The sequence below is a fragment of the Urocitellus parryii genome, chromosome 1 (assembly GCF_045843805.1).
Source record: "Urocitellus parryii isolate mUroPar1 chromosome 1, mUroPar1.hap1, whole genome shotgun sequence".
Classification (NCBI taxonomy): Eukaryota; Metazoa; Chordata; class Mammalia; order Rodentia; family Sciuridae; genus Urocitellus; species Urocitellus parryii.
In genome coordinates this window covers 185494138-185515456 of record NC_135531.1, presented here as the reverse complement: position 1 = coordinate 185515456, position 21319 = coordinate 185494138, and positions in this window count along the sequence as shown.

The following is a 21319-nucleotide window of genomic DNA, read 5'->3' as shown; positions in this document are numbered from 1 at the left end:
TTATTAACCAGTTACCAGAATGGGGGAGAGGCAGTAGATAATCAAAGTGGTGTAACAGAAAATAATAGTTCATATTATTTGTGTGTTCTAAAAGCATCACATGTCACTACTATATTTAAGACATTTTGAGCACAGATTGACTGATTAGCTTTTATTTTTTTATTTGGATTATGTTTCTTAAGAAAGATAGACAGCAAGAGATTAAAATTCAAAAGACAAGCTGGAGTACATTAAGATCTAAGACATATAATGTCAGTTTCAAGCAGTGTTTTTCTGAAAATGTGAAGAAACTGGAAAAGAGAGTGTTACAAAAAATAACATTGCTTGTTTAAAAAAATCTAAAACTACCACAGTGTGAGTTAAGAAATAAGAAAAGGAATGAGATATAATTTCTGCATAAAAAAAATAAGACTAAAATACCCTCCACCTCCACCTGCGAGTGTCATTTCTGCTGGTTCTTTTAATCAATCTTTGATAATATGGTCACCGTGTTGTAATCTAAGGTGAGATATCCTTGTCATTTTTTGGAGTAGAAGGAGGTTTCTGTTCATATTAATCAGCTTTTCATTGCTGTGATGAAACTATCTGAGACAAATTAACTTAAAGGAGACAGATGAATTAAAGGAGGAAAGATTTGTTTTGGTTCATGGTCTCAGAAGTTTCAGTCCATGGTAGGCCAGCTCCATTGTTTTGTGCCTGAGGTGAGGCAGGACTTCATGGTTGAAGGTCATGCAGACAAAAGCTGCTCAGCTCCTGGCAGCCAGGAAGCAGAGGGTGGCGGTGCAGGTCAGGGACAAGGAACAGAAATATGCTTTCTGGGTGTGCCCCAGTGATCTCCTTTCTCTAACTCTGCCCCACTTCCTAAAGTTTCTATCACTTCCTAATACTGCCATCAAATTAATAATCCATCAGTGAATTAGTTCAAGGATGAGGTTCAAAAGCCCCACCTCTGAGCACTGTTGCCTTGGTGACCTTCAATGCACCAGACTTTAAGGGATATTCTAGGCCCAAGGCACAATACCCTTATTTTAAAAGTTGACATTCTAAACTTCTCTGGAATATGTGTTAAATTAAAGTGACTTCCTAAGAACAACATGGTGCCCCAGACTTGGAACACTTTAATTCAGACAACCATTCTCTGCAGAGTGCAAAATCTGAATCTTCAGAGGAACTCAAGCTGGTTTAATGGCTTTGAGTTTACAGATTATATCCATCATTTTAGCTCCATTATGGGTAAGAATGGAAAGAATAAGATGTAATGCTTTGAGATCAATATGACTTTATAGAAATGGCCAGCTCTGATAAAGGCTACTGTATAATTTGGAAAAACTTGCATGACTTTCTTGTATCTGACATCCTCATGAGTTAAGTGATGTGATTGGATTACATGAGTTAACACATGCAACCCTGTTGGGCAGAGTGAGTACTCAATACATAAGTGCTCTTCTTTAAAGGATACTTTAAAATAGTTTAGTACATTTAATAAGCAAAATTAAATGAAACAAAGTATTTTTAAACTGAAGTATCTTTTAAAGTTAAATATATTCACAACAGAGTAATGACTTAGAAAGCTGAGGGAAGAAACTAAAAACTTCTAGACTTTTCACACTATTTTATCTTCTCTCTAGGTAAAATGAAGGAAGTGTGGATGTTTGTCTTCCCAGTTTAAAACTAATTTCTCTGCTTCTTTGTTGGTTCACTTTGATTTTTAGAAACTCTGAGGACTCTTTTTTTTCTTTTCCCTTTAAATTAAATCCTCTTCCTCAGATTATAAATTAAATCAATAATTTAGAATCTTAAACATATATTTCCTACACACTGACACACATAAAACTATCCTAGACTTTGTCTTGTCCTTAAAAGCAGAAAAGAAAAAAATTCCCTAGGTTTATTGTATGGATTTTCTTTACTTCCTATTCACAAGTAAACTCATGGCAAGTTATCAAAATAGCTGTAAATATGGCCATGATTTCTCTGGGATGGTAAAACCACTGAACACCACTAACTCTCAGGATGCTTGGTTCTGATTAACCTCATAAGTAATTGATACTTCACCAATTCATTCATTCTTTCATTCATTCTTTCTTCTTTCTTTCTTTCTCTCTCTCTTTTTTTTTTTTTTTTGAGCTCTCTTTGTTCTTGCCTTCTATGGAGTATTTATTTTCTTCTGCTTTGCTGATAGCTTCTTTATAGAGTACATTTTTTTCTGCTATTGAGTCAGTACAGTTTGGAGTTTCCCAGGGCTCAATTTTAGCTGTTTTATTTTTCACTGAATAGTCATTCCCTGGGCGAATTCTTATACTCCCAAGGTTTCAATGATGAAAATTACATCTTATTGCAAGACAGCCCCTCCCAGCTCCCGACCCACATGCTCAGCCTTTGCAATATCTTCACCTGAATGCCATAGGAAGAACACAGACAGCCTGTTCCCGATACCTTCATTCAGTGTTGGCTCCTTCAGGAAACAGCAATACCTTCCACTGAGCTTTTAAATCCAGAATCTGCTTCCACCCACATCCCATAGGTCCTGATCCCTGTACATTTCAAATCCCTTGCTCTGACCCACCCTGATAATTTACAAGTTCTATTTTATATAGTCTCCTAAGTAGATGACTTGATCCCTTGCCGGGGACTTTTGTTACACTGCAGCCATAGTGATCTATTAAAGACACAATTCTGAACTTTTAATTACCCTAGTAAAGACTTTTAAATGATTTTCCTTCACTGTCATGAAAAATTCAAATCTCCAACATGGCTTTGCAGACCACAAATGAGCTGACCCTCCTTCTATCTCTAGTATATTTGTTGTTCCACCCCAACTTCTCTTTTGCATCATGATTTGGATGTTTGCATCATCCTTTATATGGCTTTCTTATACAGTCTTCTCTTGTGAATAGAAGGACTTTTCTTTTTATTTTAGTTTGTCTGTTGTCAACTTATGTTTCAATGTTCCACTTAGGTAAGCTAGTCCTATCTCCCCTAATCAGTGCACTTCTATTGTGTGTGTGTGTGTGTGTGTGTGTTTTCAGCACTTATGCTTGCAATTATTTATTTTTTTAAAGAAATATGCATTTTCTCTCTTGACTGAGGTGCCACTGAATAAGAATCTTATTTATCCTTTTGTCAGTATATCTTCAATCTCTGGGACAGTGCTTGCCACAAAGTTGGCTCTCAAGAAACGGTTATTGACTTATTGAGGAACACACTGGTTTACTCATTTTTAAAATCAATGGAAAATAAATAAAAAATAGAGACAAGGAGAACAAAATGAAACAATTGAACCATCAGTCTATTTTTTGTGTTTTTTTTTTTTTTTCATAGTGGAAACCACGAGGGATCAGAAGAAAATTTTCTTGCTCTTCTCCCAGGACTTTTCCTCCTTCTCAGAGAACTGGTGAGGGAAGGTTAGGAAAAATCCTGCTAGGCTGGATTAAGGCTGAAGGAAAATGAAGCCTGGTGCAGGTCACTCACCAGGCCTCTGGCCAGGTCTTAAACCAGGCAGTAAGAAGGATCCCTAAGACTTTCCTTTTTGATCTGGCATGTTGTTAGGATGCTGATTATGATTTGAACTTGAGGGAAGGACAGGAAATAAGAGCTCACATTTGCAAAGGATTTCCTCTAGTTAAATAACCCCCCTAGGTAAGAAGCAATTAGGTAATAATAGAAACGCTTGTCACTAGCATTAATTAACAACTGGGTACTAGGGCACTATTCTAAGTCATTGTATGCATAATCTCTTTTATGCTTCACAGAAATTTTATTGAATAGATATTTTCATATTTCTTTATGGACACTAAGTTCTGAGGAATTAATTGGCTTTCCCGGGAACTTGAAGTTTAAAGGTACTAAGATCTCCATTCTAATCCAGGAATTCTGCATGCTGAACTGGGCTCTGGGCCACTCTGGGCAGTGCTTTATAGACTCAAAATAGTCTTCCTACTTGGGTTTTATATGAAGTTAGCAGGATGAATCCTGATGAAAATATTTTCCTTTAAATTTCCCCCATTTCCATAACCTGATCCTTTCATTGTTTTCTCTTCTGCAAATAGGAAAATCCTCAAGCATTTGTTTTTTAATGTTGCAAACATGTAAAAAACAAGTATGTCCATTCAACTTTATAAAAAATGAGTGTACTACATTATTTTCAAATGCAATTACCTATGGTTTTGACACAATCATATTTCTTTTCTAAATTTTTCAAAGATGCACATATTTCAGAAGGTTGTAATTTATTCTTGGATTTGCACTGGGAGAAATCAGGCTTCATTGTCAGTAAAATCTAAGGCACATGGATGCTCCTAACTGGGGGATAAGAATTACTTGGTAGGTAACATCAGAACGGGCTAAATGGATTTTTGATTAAATTTTCAAAATGCTTGCTCATGTGGATAAAGTAGAGAGATTTTTAGCCTCAGAGGTAAATCTTTTTACACATCAAAGTGTTAAAAACTAAAGGCCTATTAATGCACTTTCTTCTGTTATGGTATGATGTAATTTAGGGTGTCAGAAGAAACCCATGGTCTGAAATATCTCCACATTAGTCTGCACAAGGTGTTCAAAATTCCAATAATTTCAACAAAATCCTTCTTTCCAGTTTAGGTAATATCCCTAGATAAAATGTTTGAAGAAATAAGTTTGTGTCAAAAGTAGTCATTAACACATTGATACACATTGGTTCTCAGATATTGTCTGGCAAGAGTTGAGAATGGTTTTAAGAGGCAAGATGAGCAGGTACAGTGCTTTAATCATATGTGATGGGAAGTTTAGATGAGGCAAAGTCCAGAACTGGGCTAAGGAATACCTTGAGAATGGGGAAGAGAAAGAAAAGGAGTTTGGGCAACCTTTAAAATAAGCTTTTGTGGTTTCTCGAGTTTGTCTAGCAGTGATAGCGTCCTGGAAAAGCATCCTGTTGCATTATGGTATCTTCTAAGGGGCTTTGGAAAAATCCTGAAGCCGATGATGTTTCTATCTGCAACCCAGACATGATATTGCTTTAGAAACAAAGGCAGATGTGCACAGCTATCAGAGATGGACAAGATTGTTGGGCTCATGAACCCACAGTATCCTGAATTTGATTGTCCCTAAGCAACACGTCATTGGAGCATCCATGTTCTCTAAGAACTCAGACTTGAGTCCATCTGAGGTGGGTCCTAGCAATCTGTATTATTATTGGCAAATCTCTCATATCATTTTCATAATCAGTCACATTCATAGAACCCTGATCATTCAACAGATCAGAACAGTTGAAAGAAAAGAAGGCACTTGCCCCAAATAACACGGTTATGAGATTCTTGCTGAGTTAAAAAATCTCAAACTCTCAATTCCAAATGCATGTTCTGTCAGCTGCAGGAAGCCCTCCCCAGCTGTGCTTTGATTTATCTTGATATAAAACTGGCCGAATGCCTTTTTCCTCTTTCCTTCGCTGTGATTTTTACCATCAGCGACAACTCCAGATAAATCAGATGAGAAGGGTGGGGAGTAAAGACGTGATTGCCCTGGTGTTAACCTTTTAATTAAATCAATTGCTTGTGCCTCTAATAAAGGGAGTGTTTAAATGGAAAACAGAAGAGACTTAGAAGATGACATACTCAATGCCCTCATTTATGGGCAATGCAGAAGGCAGCAATGCCTGGAAGCCTGCATTCTTCCGTTTGAATGGAGGAGGACTCTAGAGATTAGAATTCTGCAGAGCCCTGAGTTGTTAGAAACAATACTTCAGGGCCACAGATGCTCTGCAGTGGCTCCACTCAGCCGGAGGAGGAGAAGGAGGAGGAGGAGGGGTGAGGCCATCCCCAGAGATCACCTATTAGCAGGTTGGAGAACGCCCAGGAAAGCAGGCTGCCTTGTTATTAATGGCAAATGAACTGTGGATGATGCTGTCAGTCAGCGTCTCTCCATTGGCCCAAGTTCTCCATTCCACATCGTTCGCATATGGTGTTGTTTTTGGAGTTACACTCAGGCTGGGTTTGAAGTCTGCTTCCCAGGTTCTCAAAAATGGCTGGTAGCCAAAGTGCTTTTGTATTGAGAACTAATTGGGGGTGAGGAGAGGTGATGCGGTCAGCTCTGGAGATAGGGCAAAGGGAAATGTCTAGAGAATCTATTTTTAGTTACCTTGGCGCCTCAATTGGCCACTCGGAGAGGGAGTTGCTCAGAGCCGTCAATAAGTGGATCCCTAATGTACCACACCTGAACCCTAATGAGTGCTTGCCATTACACACTGTCACAGCAATGGCGTATTTCTCACCACTATCTATTCAGGTCTCTTTGCATATTCTTTTTTGTGTGTGTCAAAATGCAACATGACACAGTTTTCCCTAAGACAGGCTTGAGCTTGAATACCAGTTTCCTCATGTTAAAGGTATGACATATGGATTTAGTGGGCTTTCCCTGGGTTTTTTCGTTCTATTATCAATTGAGGAGAATAATTTTTCTCTTCATTTTTTTATAAGTAAGAATTCATTTAAATTAATGTCACTATCTAGCAGATGAAATTGTCAGATTATATGTTCCTTGAGGACATAATCCCACCCTCCGGTTAGTCCTTGTTGTAACACCAGAACTCTCCAGGGAACTTGTTTTGGAAAAGAATTGATATATGTATTTGAGTGAATGGATGGATTTACGATTAAAAATGGCACAGGGCAAATTTAAATTCCTCACAAATACACCTATTCTCAATTCCTTAATGCAACCTTCTGATAGTCCACACTGATTACCTTGTACTCAGAATTTTGTGCACACTTTATGACTGGTAGCCATCTATTCAACTAATATTTTTACTTATTTTATTTGCAAGTTTTTTGACCACAATCTGTATACCCAATCCTGTATGATTTCTGAGAGACCTCACATGTTTAAAACATGCCCTCCAAAGGTAAAAGTGTATACAATGACATTTTGGCCAATGAGGAATCAAATATATAAATGACATTGTGTCCCACAAGATCATATCCTCTAGAGATGTCATAGCTTCCTTACTTTCTCTAAGTACACTCCTTAAAGTTTACACGATGCTGAAATCACCTAACAGTGCACTTCTCAAAATGGATTTTTCTTCTTAAGTGATGAGTGACTACCCTAATTTCAATGTGATATGTTTGGATAGGGGAAGGAATCGACAACAAGGAAACATTAGAATAGAGCCACTTAAGACACATGGGTGACACAGAATGTTTTCTAGAACATTCAATACTACCAAAATATGCTACATCCAATGCTTCCAGGTATGTTTCTACATGTGTGTATGAGTATATGCCTATGTATGTGTATATGTCTTAAATATTGATGTTTTTATAAATAAATATTATTTACATTTTCATAGAACTCAGTAAAATCTGGGACAGAGAGATATTATATGGTTTCAGCTGATGATTTCTTCAGCTGTCGCCTTTATTTTTAAGGTATTCTTATACTATCAAAAGAATGATTCTGAAGCTAAAGAGTTCTTTACTATATTATATATAATATAGTAAAGAATATATTTATAGAGAGAATTTAGTAAAGAACTCTCTGTATACACACACACACACACACACCACATATATATACATATATATATAGGATTTAGTAAATCTTGCAGAAGTTAGGCAACATTTCTTGCTGGTAGACTATTTCTTTAATTAATAAAGAAAAGGACAAATTTCACACTACTGTAAGGCTATCCTCCCAGCAGGATATTTGTATCCCAGGAAGCTAACCCACCAAATGAGGCTACATAGACATTACACATGGAGTTGCTCTTTTGAATTGTGCTGGGAAAATGGACATAGCTTGGAAGACACATTATTCGACTTAATTGCATCCCATCCTACCTCCCCTAGCAACTGCACACAGTGCAGATTCAAATAATTTTTGATTAACCTGTATTTGATTTTTAAGTGTAACTGGGTATTATGAGCTCTCAGCTCAAGCTGAATCCATACCAAACTCCCTCAGCAGATTTCTTAACAAAAACGCAAGGCCCTTGCAATGTTTCTATGCTTCACCATATACCCTGTAGTTGTAATTCAACCTTTGAGATGTTCTCTTCCTGACAGCTGATGTCCAAGTTTCTTGGAATGTAGTCTATCTGTCATGAGCAATAGAAATAGCCAAGAGCTGAGGCTGGAATACTGTTTTTCTACATTTAGAATTTAAGACAGATGAGATTGTGAAATACTGTGGAAAAACCTAGTATAACTTTTAACTAACTCCCCTCCCTCTAATGATAGGGATGAAAGACAGTGCTCTGAACCTCATACAAAGAAGGTGCTAAGTAAATGTGAAACGTAAGAAAGTTCTTGTGCATATATTTTAGACAAACATTTTAGTGGGCAAAGTATATGATTTCTAAAATCCAAGTCATATATAATTTATTACCCTGGAGGCTTGGGAGTGATTTGTTCAGCTCTTTAGATACAAAAATAAGGAAACTTATAGTGACCATATGCATGAAACACACACACAGGGAATAGAGGTTGACATCTATTTTGGGCAAGAAATTTGACAAAATATTGGCTAGAGAAATTCCTGCCACATCATTGACTGTCTTGAGCACAAGGTGAAAGGATTTATTGACTTCTTACTGTGATTCTAGCATGCTGTTAGGCACACCTTATGCATACATCATACCCCTAAATATCCCTACAAGATTCACTGATGTGTCTCCCTTCTTTTGCCAGGAAAGATGAAGCTTAGAGAATATAAAAAGCATTACTTCATTTACCAAGTTAAGAAATGGCAGAACTTGGATTTGAATTCAGATCTGAGTCAATGTGTGTATTTTTAACAAAACATCCATTTAAGCCATGTAAGTCCTTAAGCAAAGGTTCATCTGTTGCTAGGCAAAGCTCAGATATTAAAAATACTTGTTTTTATCATTTTTAATTTTGCTTAACTTTGCTTTTGCCATTTGAGTTTTTTTTTTCCCCCTGTGTTTTTCTGCTCCCTAAAGACCGTATTGCTGGCTACTGCTGTTGATAAGTACATTTACCAGTAACTAATGCTGTCCAAAGAGCACTCCAGCCCAAAGAGGTTAGGATTTTAATACAGTTTGAAAATTGCTTTCAAGATATAAAATTCCTCCTCAACATACAATGAGCTACCTATAAATCCATTGTAAGGTGAAAGCATCCTAAGTTGAAAAACACCTTTAATACACTGGATGTGCTACTTGTTACAGTTAGCTTAACTGATGTTTAATGTGCCTACATTTAGGCAAATCATCTAACACAAAGCCTATTTTATCATAAAATGATGACTACATCATGTTATTTTTTGGTTATATGTATCCAAAAAAAGAAAAGAAAAGAAAAGAAAAAAAAAAAAAACCTCTGGCAACACACACTGCACAGTGGCACAGTGCCAGTTGTGTCTTTCCTGGTCACATGCCTGATTTGGAACGGCAGGAAGCTGTGACCATCCAGCATAATGATAGAGAGGATCATATTTCGGATCACTGACAGCTGGGGGGTGGGGGTGGAGGGGAGTTACAATTCAAAATTTGAAGTATATATTCTGTGTGAACCTTCTATGTAAACTCATAAAATCACATCCATATAATATATAATATTATTATATAATAATGTTCTGTGATGTATAATATAGCCATACATAATATGTATGATCAGAAGTGGAAATATCTAAGTTGGGAATTACTTTTGTTGTCAAAGGCTCAATGGTACATAACAGAATGAGTCTGAATTTTGAAGAGGGGCAAGGAGGAATTATTTTCATGGCAGGGGTCCTCAAAACACATTCAGCTAGACACCTTCCAGAGACTGAGACAATGAAAGACTATTTCAAGAGGTTCATCTGAGGCTGGGGTTGTGGCTCAGAGGCAGAGGGCTTTCCTTGCACATGTGAGGCACTAGGTTCGATCTTCAGCACCACATGAAAATAAAGAAACAAAATAAAGATATATTTTTTAAAGGCTCATCTGTTTGTTCACTACATGGCTATTAGTATAGCTCTGTGCCAACAGTAACAAAGGCTGTGCATTGTTTTATAAACTTAGTCTGAAAATGCACATGCTAAATACTACTTCTATGATGATGATGATGATGATGATGATGTCTACTATGTCTACTGATTCAATGGAGACACTATAACTTTTTTATAAATAAACTATAAGTGTTTTTAGTTGGAGAAAATGACATCACATGAAGATAGACTACCACATTCAACAGAAAGGAAATATGAGAGAGCATGGGACATACAGGTAATATCTAAGCCCCTTGACATGGGAGACTGGGGGTTTAAACAACAGTTATTGCCCACATTTCTGAAGGCTGCTAAGTCCGACATCAACCAACATGGTGGATGATATGGACATGATTGCAGGGGAGGATCTACTTCCTGGTTTGTAGATGGCCACTAAACCCAACATGAGGGCTAACCATAAAGACCTAATTACCTCCTAAAGACCCATCTCTAAATACTATCTTAAGGTTTCAAGATATGAATTTGAGGGAAACAAATATTCAGCTCATTTCAGATAATTACAAAGCATATTGTACAGTTATAGATAAAGGATTTTGAGCAAATAATCAAAGGTAAGAAGGAGCTGTCAAAGGGGCTGTTAGTGTTTGTTTAAGGAAACAGAAATATACAAAGCCTGGAGAATAGGATAACACCAAAGGATATCAAGAAATTATGAAAAAATGCAATGTTTCTATTTAAAGCCATGAGTAATAAAGTTTTTTGTGAGTAATCCTCTGGGAAGAATTTAAGTTCTGTCTTTGAGAGCACCTCAAACATTCTAAGTGCTAGGCAACTAATTGCTAACTGAATATAGGAATGTATTTTTTTCTTTCCAAAGTAAGGATAATGCAGAGCACTTATAACTGTCAATCTCTCCTCCTACCCTTCGATCTCCATGCACTGGTAGAAAACACAACCGAAGAGATGAGATTATTGATCACACATGCTTTCAAAAACAGGAATTTGAGAATGTTTTGCAGTGAGAGGCAGTGTCCACCAGGTGGCAACAGCGGTGAATCTGGTCCAACTGGGCTGTCTCCCTATTTATTCTATTGCATCTTAAGTGAAAAATGATTTTAAAAAGCATAATTTCTTACCTGGGAAATTATGATGTTCTCCTTTCACACTTGAATCATTTATACTTAGGAGAAGACTTTTGAAAGAGAAGGAAGAGTTGTTGTTGTTTTTTTTTTTTTTTCCCAAGCGTAAAGGAGACAATTTCAGTTAGAGATGATTTTTAATTGAGACTTGAAACAGATACTTTGAAAAGACTTCTGTACCACATGATAAAGAAAATTGGGAAAGGAAAATGTGAATTTCCAATGAAAGTCTAGAACATGATTTTTACAGAAAGACATTTGGTATGCACACATAACTTACTGAACCTTCCACAAGCTCTGAAAATTCTTAAAGGAAAAATAATGATATTCAGATATGGTTATTTATATGCAGAGCTTGTAGTGGAATGGAAGTAAAAAAGATGTGGATTCCAGTCCTACAGATGCTAGAAACTGGCTTTTTTTTTTTTCACCTGCTAAAGATTTTTTTCCTTTTATGTACTTTATTTTTCTCATCTTTTATAAAGTGAGACTATTGGATAGCCACTAAAAATAATTATTCTCATTGGATAATCATTAATATAGAGTTAGATTCTGTACTAAATAATTCATGGAAATATCTCACTTAATTTTCACAACAGCCTCACGAAGCAGGCCGTCATAAAATCCCACACTGGCTTGAGGAACTGTCACCCAAAGCTAAAGTGACATTTTCCAAGGCAAAGGAAAGGTAGATGTAGGAATCAAGGCCTGAATCCAGTTCTGACCAACTAAAAAAATCTTTGCTTCTATCCACAATGTTTAAGGCATTTATTTATGATGTCTAAACATCCATCTATTTGCAGTAAGAAAGATAACAGGATATTTTTAGGAGTATTTGGAAAGTGGTAGTATAGCAATTGTAGAAGCTAAAAACAGCTGGAAATAAATTGTTTGCCTTAAATAATTATATGATTTTCTGATTGGTGCTGCAACAAGTCAACACAAACTTTATATTTTAGAACAATACAAATCTATTACTTTGCATTTCTGTATTTGGAAGTCTGAAATGGTCTCTGTGGGTTAAAACCTAGGTAGCAACAGGGCTGTACCCCTTCTGAACATTTCTAAAGGGATTCATTTCCTTGCTGCTTCTATCTTCAAGAGCCCTCCTGCTTTCCTTTGTGGTCTTCCCTTTCATCTTCAAAGTGAGCAGCATAGAATCTTCAAAGCTCTCTCTGACTCTGACAAGGACCCTCAGGCCTCCCTCTTCCACTTGGAAGGGCCCTTCTCATTGTGTGGGACCCATCTAGATAATCCAGGATAAACTCAGAATGTTTAACATCTACAAACTCCCTTTTGCTGCGTGAGGTATCTTATTCATAGGTGTTGAAAATTAGGACATGGATGTATTTGGTTACTCATTTTGCCATGAAGGCTGGTATATATTGCTTTGCTTTACACACATTTTACACTCTGGATTGAATTGTTTTTCTTTCCAACAGCTCTGAGAGGTAGTTGACTATGGGATTTTATGAATAGTTAAAATTCACCAGCAAATGGTTCAAGATCATCAACTAGTAACGGAGTTCTTTATCTTCTCCAGAGCCCCCATACAATAGGATCTCTGCAATAAGAATCATGGGGCCTCTTTTACCAGTGCATTCAGTGTGCTGGTATCTTTATGGTTAGTGTTGCTATTTTCAATTTCCCTTAGGGTTTCAGGCCCTCTGATCACCAGCTAAAACTACATTATTCTGCTGGCAAAAGAGAACACCGTTGTCAATCTCCAAAAGGTTGATACTGTCATGCTGTTCTCTAAAGAGACACAAAATTCTATGCAAGATGATATAGTTATGAGCTAAAGATAAATTTGCTTGACATGTTTTGTTTAGATAAACAACATTGTCTGTGATAAGTGACAGTTCTATTTCTTCTGTTTCAATACATGTCACTTATTGACCTTTATCACATATTGTTTTGTATGATGTTGAATAGAAATTGTGTGAGAGGATATTTTAGCCTTTTTACTTATCTTAAGAGGAAAGCATTCAGTCTTTTACCACAAAAAATGTTTGGGTTTGTTATCAAGACCATTTATCAGGTTGTGACAGTTTATTGATATCTTTTGTTTGCTAAGGAATATTTTGGAGTTTTTTTTTTTTTTTGGTTTGGTTTTGCTTCTGTTTTTGTTTTTAATCACAAATGTATATTATATATTGTCAAATACATTGTATGCAGTAATTCATGAAATCATATGAGGGTTTTATTTTCCTATTGTAACATAATGTATTTAACTGAGTTTCTGTGAATACTAAACCAGCTTTGTAATTCTTGAATAAAACCCCACCTAATCACAATGTATCACGTATATTGTGCATTTAGTTTGCTAATACTTTTGTGTCTAAGTATATGAGAGACATTTTTTAGTTTTCTTTCATTATGTTTTCTTGACTGGTTTTGATATTAGAGTATTCCTGAACCTTGTAATGATGTGTAAAGTGAAACTTCCTCTTCTATTTCCTTGGAATAATTGTGAATATATTACTATATATAACCATATACTTTATTATTTGATAGAATTTTCCAGTGAAGGTGTCTTCACTATGTGAAGGATTATAAATAGATATTTAATGTCTTTAATAAATAAAAAATAAATAAATAAATAAAATATTTATTTTAAAATAAATAAATCTTTAATAAATAAATAAAAGATTATTTGGAACATTTCTTCTTCAATATGTCATGGTGGTTTGTCTTTCAAAAATTGTAATATTTCATCTAAATTGTTCAATTTAGGGACATGGAAGACTCATTTTAATGTCATTTAATGTTCCCAATTTTACTTCTGATATTGTAATTTGTATTTCTCTCATTTTTTGTTTGTTTAATTTTTTAATTTTTAATTTTTTAATTTTTTAAAAGTATTTAATGTTTTTATTCTTTATTGCTTCTTAATGTCTGCTTTGCTTTAGGTTCATTTTGTTCTTCTTTTTCTAATTTCCTATAACGGGAATTTATATTTTTATTCATCTCAACATAATAAAATAATGCTGTAATTTTTCCCTCTATGAAATTTAGTTGCATCTCAGAAATTTTAGTATATTTTTTTAAAATTTTTATTCAGGTTAAAATATTTTCTAGGCTCCATTAAGACTTACTTTTCATCTAATAGATTATTTACATATGTTAATATACTTCCAAATATTTTGAGAGTTTTCACTTTCTGTTTTTAATTTCTATCTTAATATTATTATTATCAGGCAAAACAATTTAAATATGATTTCAAGTCATTTAAACTTACTAAGAATATTTTTATAATCAAGATTAAGGTTTATCTTTGCAAAGATTCCACATACACTTGAAAATAATTTGTGTTTTGATATTGTTATATGGAACGTTCTGGAGGAATGTCAATTAAATTGCATTTGATACTGTTTTTCCATCCTTATGTAGATTTTTTGATATTCTGTCTTTTTGCTTTATTTGTTGGTGAAAGGGTATTGCTTTCTCCAACAAAAATGTGGATTTTTTTGTTTAATTTTTAGTTTTATAAGTTTTTCTTCATGTGTTTCAAGGTTCTCTTAAGTATATGAACATTTAGAAATCTTGGTAAATTGACATTTTTATTATTTTATACTTATTAATTTTTCCAAGCTCTTCTCCATGCTCTGAATTATACTTTGTTTATATGAAAAGTAGCTACTCCATGTGGAGATCTGTTAATGACTGAGATTTTGTCCAATATGCAAGCTCAGAATCAGCTTACTACAATTTTAAGGATGTAGATGGAGGGCACCGAAATCTTGAGTTGGAGACCAAGGACAATTTATGCCTCACAAAAACAATAATATCTAGATTGTCAGCACTTATTTATGAGTTTCCTAAGCCCCAGGTTCTACAAGGAAACAATAAAGGAACATAATGTTGTATGCATATCAATGGTTGATTATAGGTAAGGAAGACTCAGCTTTGATCACACGTATCTTTTAAAGACAGTTGTAATCAAGCCAACCTCATACTGAATGGGGAAAACTAAAAGCATCTCCTCTAAAAAAGAATAACAAGACAAGGATATCTGTTCTTACCACTGTTATTCAATACAGTATTGAAATTTTAGCCAGACTTATTAGGCAAAAAGAGGAAATAAAACAGATGCAAATAGGTAAGGTAGAAGTCAAACTGTCACAATATGCAGATGGTATAACCCTATACTTAGAAGATATAAAGACCTCCACCCAAAGATTGCTAGAACTTATAAATTCAAGCATAGTAGCAGGATACAAAATTTTCATACAGAAATCAACAGTTTTTCTATGCACCAATAATGAATCTTCTGGGGTAAAAAAAAAAAAGAAAAGAAAAGAAAGGAGCACAAAACAACATAGAAATAAATCTAATCAAGGAAGTAAAAGACCTCTACAATGAAAATTAATAAGATACCAGGAGAGGAAGACTTCCAATGTTCATGGATAGGCAGAATCAATATTGTTAAAATGACCATATTACCAAAAGTGATCCATAGATTAAATGCAGTCCCTACCAAATTATCAATGACATTCTTTCAGAACTATAAAAAACAATTCAAAATTTTATATGGAAGAATAAAATACCAAGAATAGCCAAAGCAATTCTAAGCAGAGAAGAGCAATGCTGCAGGCACCACAATACCTGCTTTTTAAATATAGTTCACAGCTATACTAACAAATGCAGCATGGTACTGGCATAAATATGGATACTTAGACCATTGGAATAGAATACAGCGGGACAAACCCATACAGATGCATCATCTCCTCCAGACTTTCTAACAAATGGTACTGAGTATTCTGAATGTCCATATGTAAAAGAATGAAATTAGACCTCTATCTCTCACTCTGCACAAAAGTCAACTAACAGTGTATCAAAGATCTAGGCATTTGATCAGAAAATTTTCAATTGCTAGAAGCAAACTTAGGGTTAGCAATTCAATGTATAGGTGCTGGCAACAACTTCCTCAATAGGACTCCTAAAGATCAGAATATAATGCCAAAAATTAATAAATGAAATGGCATCAAATTAAAAAGTTTATGCATAGTAAAAGAAATAACAAAACACATGGAAAGAGAGACTGTCTACCAAACAAGAGAAAATCTTTGCTAGTTACTCTTCTGACTGAAGATTAATATCCAGAATGTATAAAGAACTCCAAAAACATAACACCAAATAAACAATTAACCCAACCAATAAATGTGCAAGTGATCTAAAGATACAGTTCTCAAAAGAATAAATTACAAATGGCTAACAAATATGTAAAAACATATTTAACATCTTGAGCAATCAGGGAAATGAAAATCAAAACTATACTGAAATTTTATCTTGCTTCAATTGGAATTGCAATCATCAAGAAAACAAATAATAATAAATGCTAACAAGGATGTAGGGGGAATGAAACATTTATCACTGTTGGTGGGATTGTAAATTAGCATGACCACTATGGAGATAAGTATGGAAATTCCTCAAAAGAATTGGAATGAAATAACCTTATGATCCAGCTATACCACTTCTTAGTACTTCTCTAAAAGTTAGCATACTATAGTAATATATGCATATCTCTGTTGATAACAGTGCAAATTCACAATAAGCAAGTTATGAAACCAGCCCAGGTCTCTCTTAACACATGAATGAATAAGAAAATGTGATATAGATAGATAGATAGATAGATAGATAGATATAGATATAGATAGATAGATATAGATTGATAGATACACACAATGGAATTTTTTCAGTCATAATGAAAAATAAAAATAATGTCACTTTCAGGAAAATGGATGGAACATGAGAGCAGTATGTTAAACAAAATAGCCAGAACCAGAAAGTCAGAGGTATTATATTTTCTATCATATGCGTAAGAGAGAGAGAGAGAAAAAAATGGAGGTGGGAATCTCATGAAAGTATAAGGGACATCAGTAGAGTAAGAATACCACAGAAATCCAGGACTCTAAGAGGTACAGGAGAATAAAATTGACCAAAATATGTTATGTGCATGTACAAACATATCACAATGAATTCCACTATTATGTATAATTATATTGCAATAAAAATATTAAAATAAAATGAACAGTAATGTGCCTATTGTTATGGTTCGTATCTGAATATGTCTCTCAAAGAGTTCATGTGTCAGCAATGTTCAGAGGTGAAAAGATTGGATTGTGAGAATTGTAACCTCATCAGTGGATTAATCCATTTGATGAGTTAATAATTTGAATATACTATTAGGTGATAACTGTAGGCAGGTGGGGAATGGAGGAGGAAGAATACCACTGGGGAATGAATGTGCCACTGGCAATTCTGTCTTGTCACTGGCTTCTCACACGCTGTCTGTCTGATTCCTGACTGCTGCTAACTGAGCAGTTTTCTTCCACCATGATGTTCTGCCTCACCCAAAGCCCAGAGGAATGGAGTTGACTGACCATGGACTTAGTTACTGAAACAGTGAGGCCAAAATAAACTTTTATTCCTCGAAATTATTCTTGTTCGGTATTTTGGTCAATAAAGAGTTGACTAACACCACACCCACACTTTAGTCCAAAGGAAGACACTTGTACAACAGTATTTTTTGTTGTTTTCTGTTTCTTGCTGTATGCCTATGTATATTGGAAACCTGAGAAGATATTGATAAAATTTTTGCTTACATCTTTTACAAAAGAAGAGAAAGTTAATCTATTTATATATAACAGGATATTTCACATTTTGTGAAATTTTGAAATTTTGCTCTTCCTTCAGGCTGGTGTTTCCAAGTTTCTATTTGGTATAATTTCCCTTCCATATGAATGATTCTCTTTAGTATATCTTTTACAGAAGATTTCCTGTTAAAAAATATTATCAGTTTTTCTCCATCTAAGAATATATTTATAGCACCTTTATTCATTATGTATATTTTATTTGATCTAGATTTAGCTGACAGTTCTTTACATGTGGCATTTTATAAATGAGGTTTCAATGTTTTCTGCCCTCCCTGAATTCAGTTGAGAAGCCCAGGATCATTTAAGTTATTGTTCCCCTATATTGTTTTCCTTTAACTGCTTTAAATATTCCCTTCTGTTTTAAAGCCTTTAGTAGTTTTTTTTATGATGCTTCAGAGTCTTGATTGTTTTTAATTTACCCTACCTTAAGGTTCATTGAGATTTTTGCATCATTTTTTTAAAAAGAGAGAAAGAGAGAGAGAGAGAGAGAGAGAGAGAGAGAGAGAGAGAGAGAATTTTTTTAATATTTATTTTTTAGTTTTCTGCAGACACAACATCTTTGTATGTGGTGCTGAGGATTGAACCCGGGCCACACGCATGCCAGGCAAGCACGCTACCGCTTGAGCCACATCCCCAGCCCAGGAGATTTTTGCATCTTGTACCTTACATATTTCACCAATCTCTTCAGCCATTATCTTCCATCTTTTCCCCCAAGTCCTACTCTTTTCTCTTCAATTTTTTGGCATTCTGATAACATGAATTTGATGATTTTATTTCACAGGCCTCTAAAATTTTTATTTTTTTCTTTTACTTTTCAGATGGGATAAGTTCTATTGATGTATCTTCATGGCTATTAATTCTTTTATATATTTTCTCTACTCTCTGTTGGGCCCATACATTATGTGTGTGTATGTTTTCTTTATATCTTTTTTTTTTCTGAAATGTTGTAACTTTTTATGTTCCAAAAGCATTACTTCTTACTTCTTGGCCCCTATTAATACCAGCTGCTTTAGCATCTTTGATGACTTCAACATCACTGTATTTTCAGAGCTGACATAAATTGATTTTCTTTTCCTTTTCTAGAAGTTATTATTCCATATTCCTTTACATGACCAGAAGTTATAGATTATATCTCAATTTTTTAAAGACTGTGTTTTAGTCTTAGAGTCTTGTTGAAGACATGGATCTTCATCATAAAGGACAATTCATCATGTTATGTTCACCAGCTGGGTTTCTATATACCCTACGGTTGCAGATACAATTTCAAGTCAGTTTTCAAAGTTTTCACAGTTCTGTTCTAAGTCCAGCCTCAGTGGTCAATCTGGAATGCAAAAAGTGGTCAGTGGTTTAATTTCATTCTCTAAGTATTTGGTATGCTGTTTAAATCTATACATGCACAGATCTGAGATAAGTTCAGGGTTTCAATTTCATAGAATCTTTTTTAAAGAACTCTTTTCTCTGTATCGTCCTTGTCACTTTCTTGAGCATAAGAGATACTATTTGTGATCTGACAACAAAATCAGAGCTTAATTCTCTGTTCTGTCATAAACCTTTTATGATTATGTCTATCTCTGGAACCAAATAGCCAGCAAAACAGGAGAAGACAACAATGTGGTCCTCCCCTTGTTATAGTTTAGATGTGAGGTGTCTCCCAAAAGCTCATGGGTGAGACAATGCAAGGTTTAGAGGTGAAATGATTGGGTTATGAGAGACTTAACCCAGTCAGTGCATTAATCCACTGAGAGGGATTAACTGAGTGGTGACTGTAGGCAGATGCAGTATGGCTGGAGAAGGCAGGGCTCTGAGAGCATGGCTTTGGTTCTCATATTTTGTTCTTGTTGAGCAGAGTAAACTCTGCTCCCTGGTGCCAAGTCTTCATCTGCTTTCCTCAGCCACACTCTTCACCATGATGTCCGCCTCTCCTACAGCCCCAAAGAAAGGAGCAGGCAGTCTATAGAGTGAGACTTCTGAAATTGTGAGCCCTCAAATAAGCTTTTCCTCCTTTTATTGTTCTTGTCAGGTCTTTTGGGCACAGGTGCACAAAAGCTAACTAAAACACACCTGCACTTTTGAGATCACAGGTGCTCATTTTCTGAAACTATAGGTGTCATCCCAGTTGTTACTGCTTCTGCAACTACTGTGAGATTGCCTAGTTGATGGGTAAAAGGCAAACAACAAATATTTTTTTAAAAATCCATGGACTTCCCTCTTTTGTCTCTGCCTCATCAGTTCTCACTTTGCCTCTGCTTATGCCAGAGACATACAGATTCTTTTCAAGTTGCTTCCATATTTGGTGCCAGTGTCTGAATATTGTGCTGTCTTTAAGTCCAAGTTAGGAAAAACTGAAGGAACAAAGGAGAGAGGATTTCATGTCCATTTTGTGGTAGTTCAAAATCTCATTCTCTCCTCCAATACTCCTGCTCCCCTTTTCTTTAGGAGTTCTCAGCTTTTCCATGCATCCTTCAAAGTTTTAGCTACATTCAGTGGAAGAGACTTGTATCTCACTCACTGTTCACTAGAACTTCAACTTATTATTATCCCTTTAACTATTTTAAATTATAATAATTTCAATACAGCTTAAAGATACTGTACAAAAGAACATAGTAATTTTCATTTCATTATATGAGTTGATTTTTTTGTTTTATTTTATTTTTGTTTCTACGGTCAATTCTTTAACAGAACATTGCAACTTAACAACAATTTGAAATCAGAGCCTTATCTATCAATCAGGACAAGAAATGATTATGTTGGAGATAATCAACAACAACAGTATCCAACTAACTCAGAGTATACTCTCATTAAAACTAACGGGTAGGAGTTGAACCAAAATGAAGACTGATTTTTTTTTTCCAATCAGCCACAGGAGTCAGCAAGAAATAGCCAAAGACCATTGGCTTACAGAAAATAGCAGACTTATTTAGCTCCTTAATATGCTATAAAGCCCTGAATATGTTATTTAACTTATGTAGGTCTCCTTACTAAATCTCTAAAATGTGCTATAAAAAAAAATCTACTTAGATTTGCCCTTAATGCACCAAGACAAGTTAAATCAAAGTACCTAGTAAAAAGAGGTATTCAAAAAGGCAAGTTAGGGCTAGGGTTGTGGCTCAGAGGTAGAGTGCTCACCTAGCACGTGTGAGGCCCTGGGTTCCATCCTCAGTACCACATAAAAATAAATAAATAAAATAAAGGTATTGTGTCCAAATACAACTTAAAAAATAAATATTAAAAAATACTTACCATTTTTTAAAAAAAAGGGCAAGTTAATGCATATGATACCAATTGTGCACTTGTATTAAAAGAGGAAGCCACATTAAGCATACAAAGCTACAAAATTGAATATGAGATAAAGGAGAACTATATATAAACTCAAGGATGATCCTAGCTATCATGAGAAAAAAAATAATTAGAAAAAATGAATGTACATACTCAATAATAATGATAATATTTTTATGGCAAATTGTGCTATTTTTAAGCATAATTCTCATTCATATTTCACCCCATTGAAGCTGTGCCCTCTGAAATAAGCATATTATTTCTCCCACTTGGCAGATGAGGAAACTGAGTCCAAAAAATGTCATATAATTAGAAAGTAGCAGA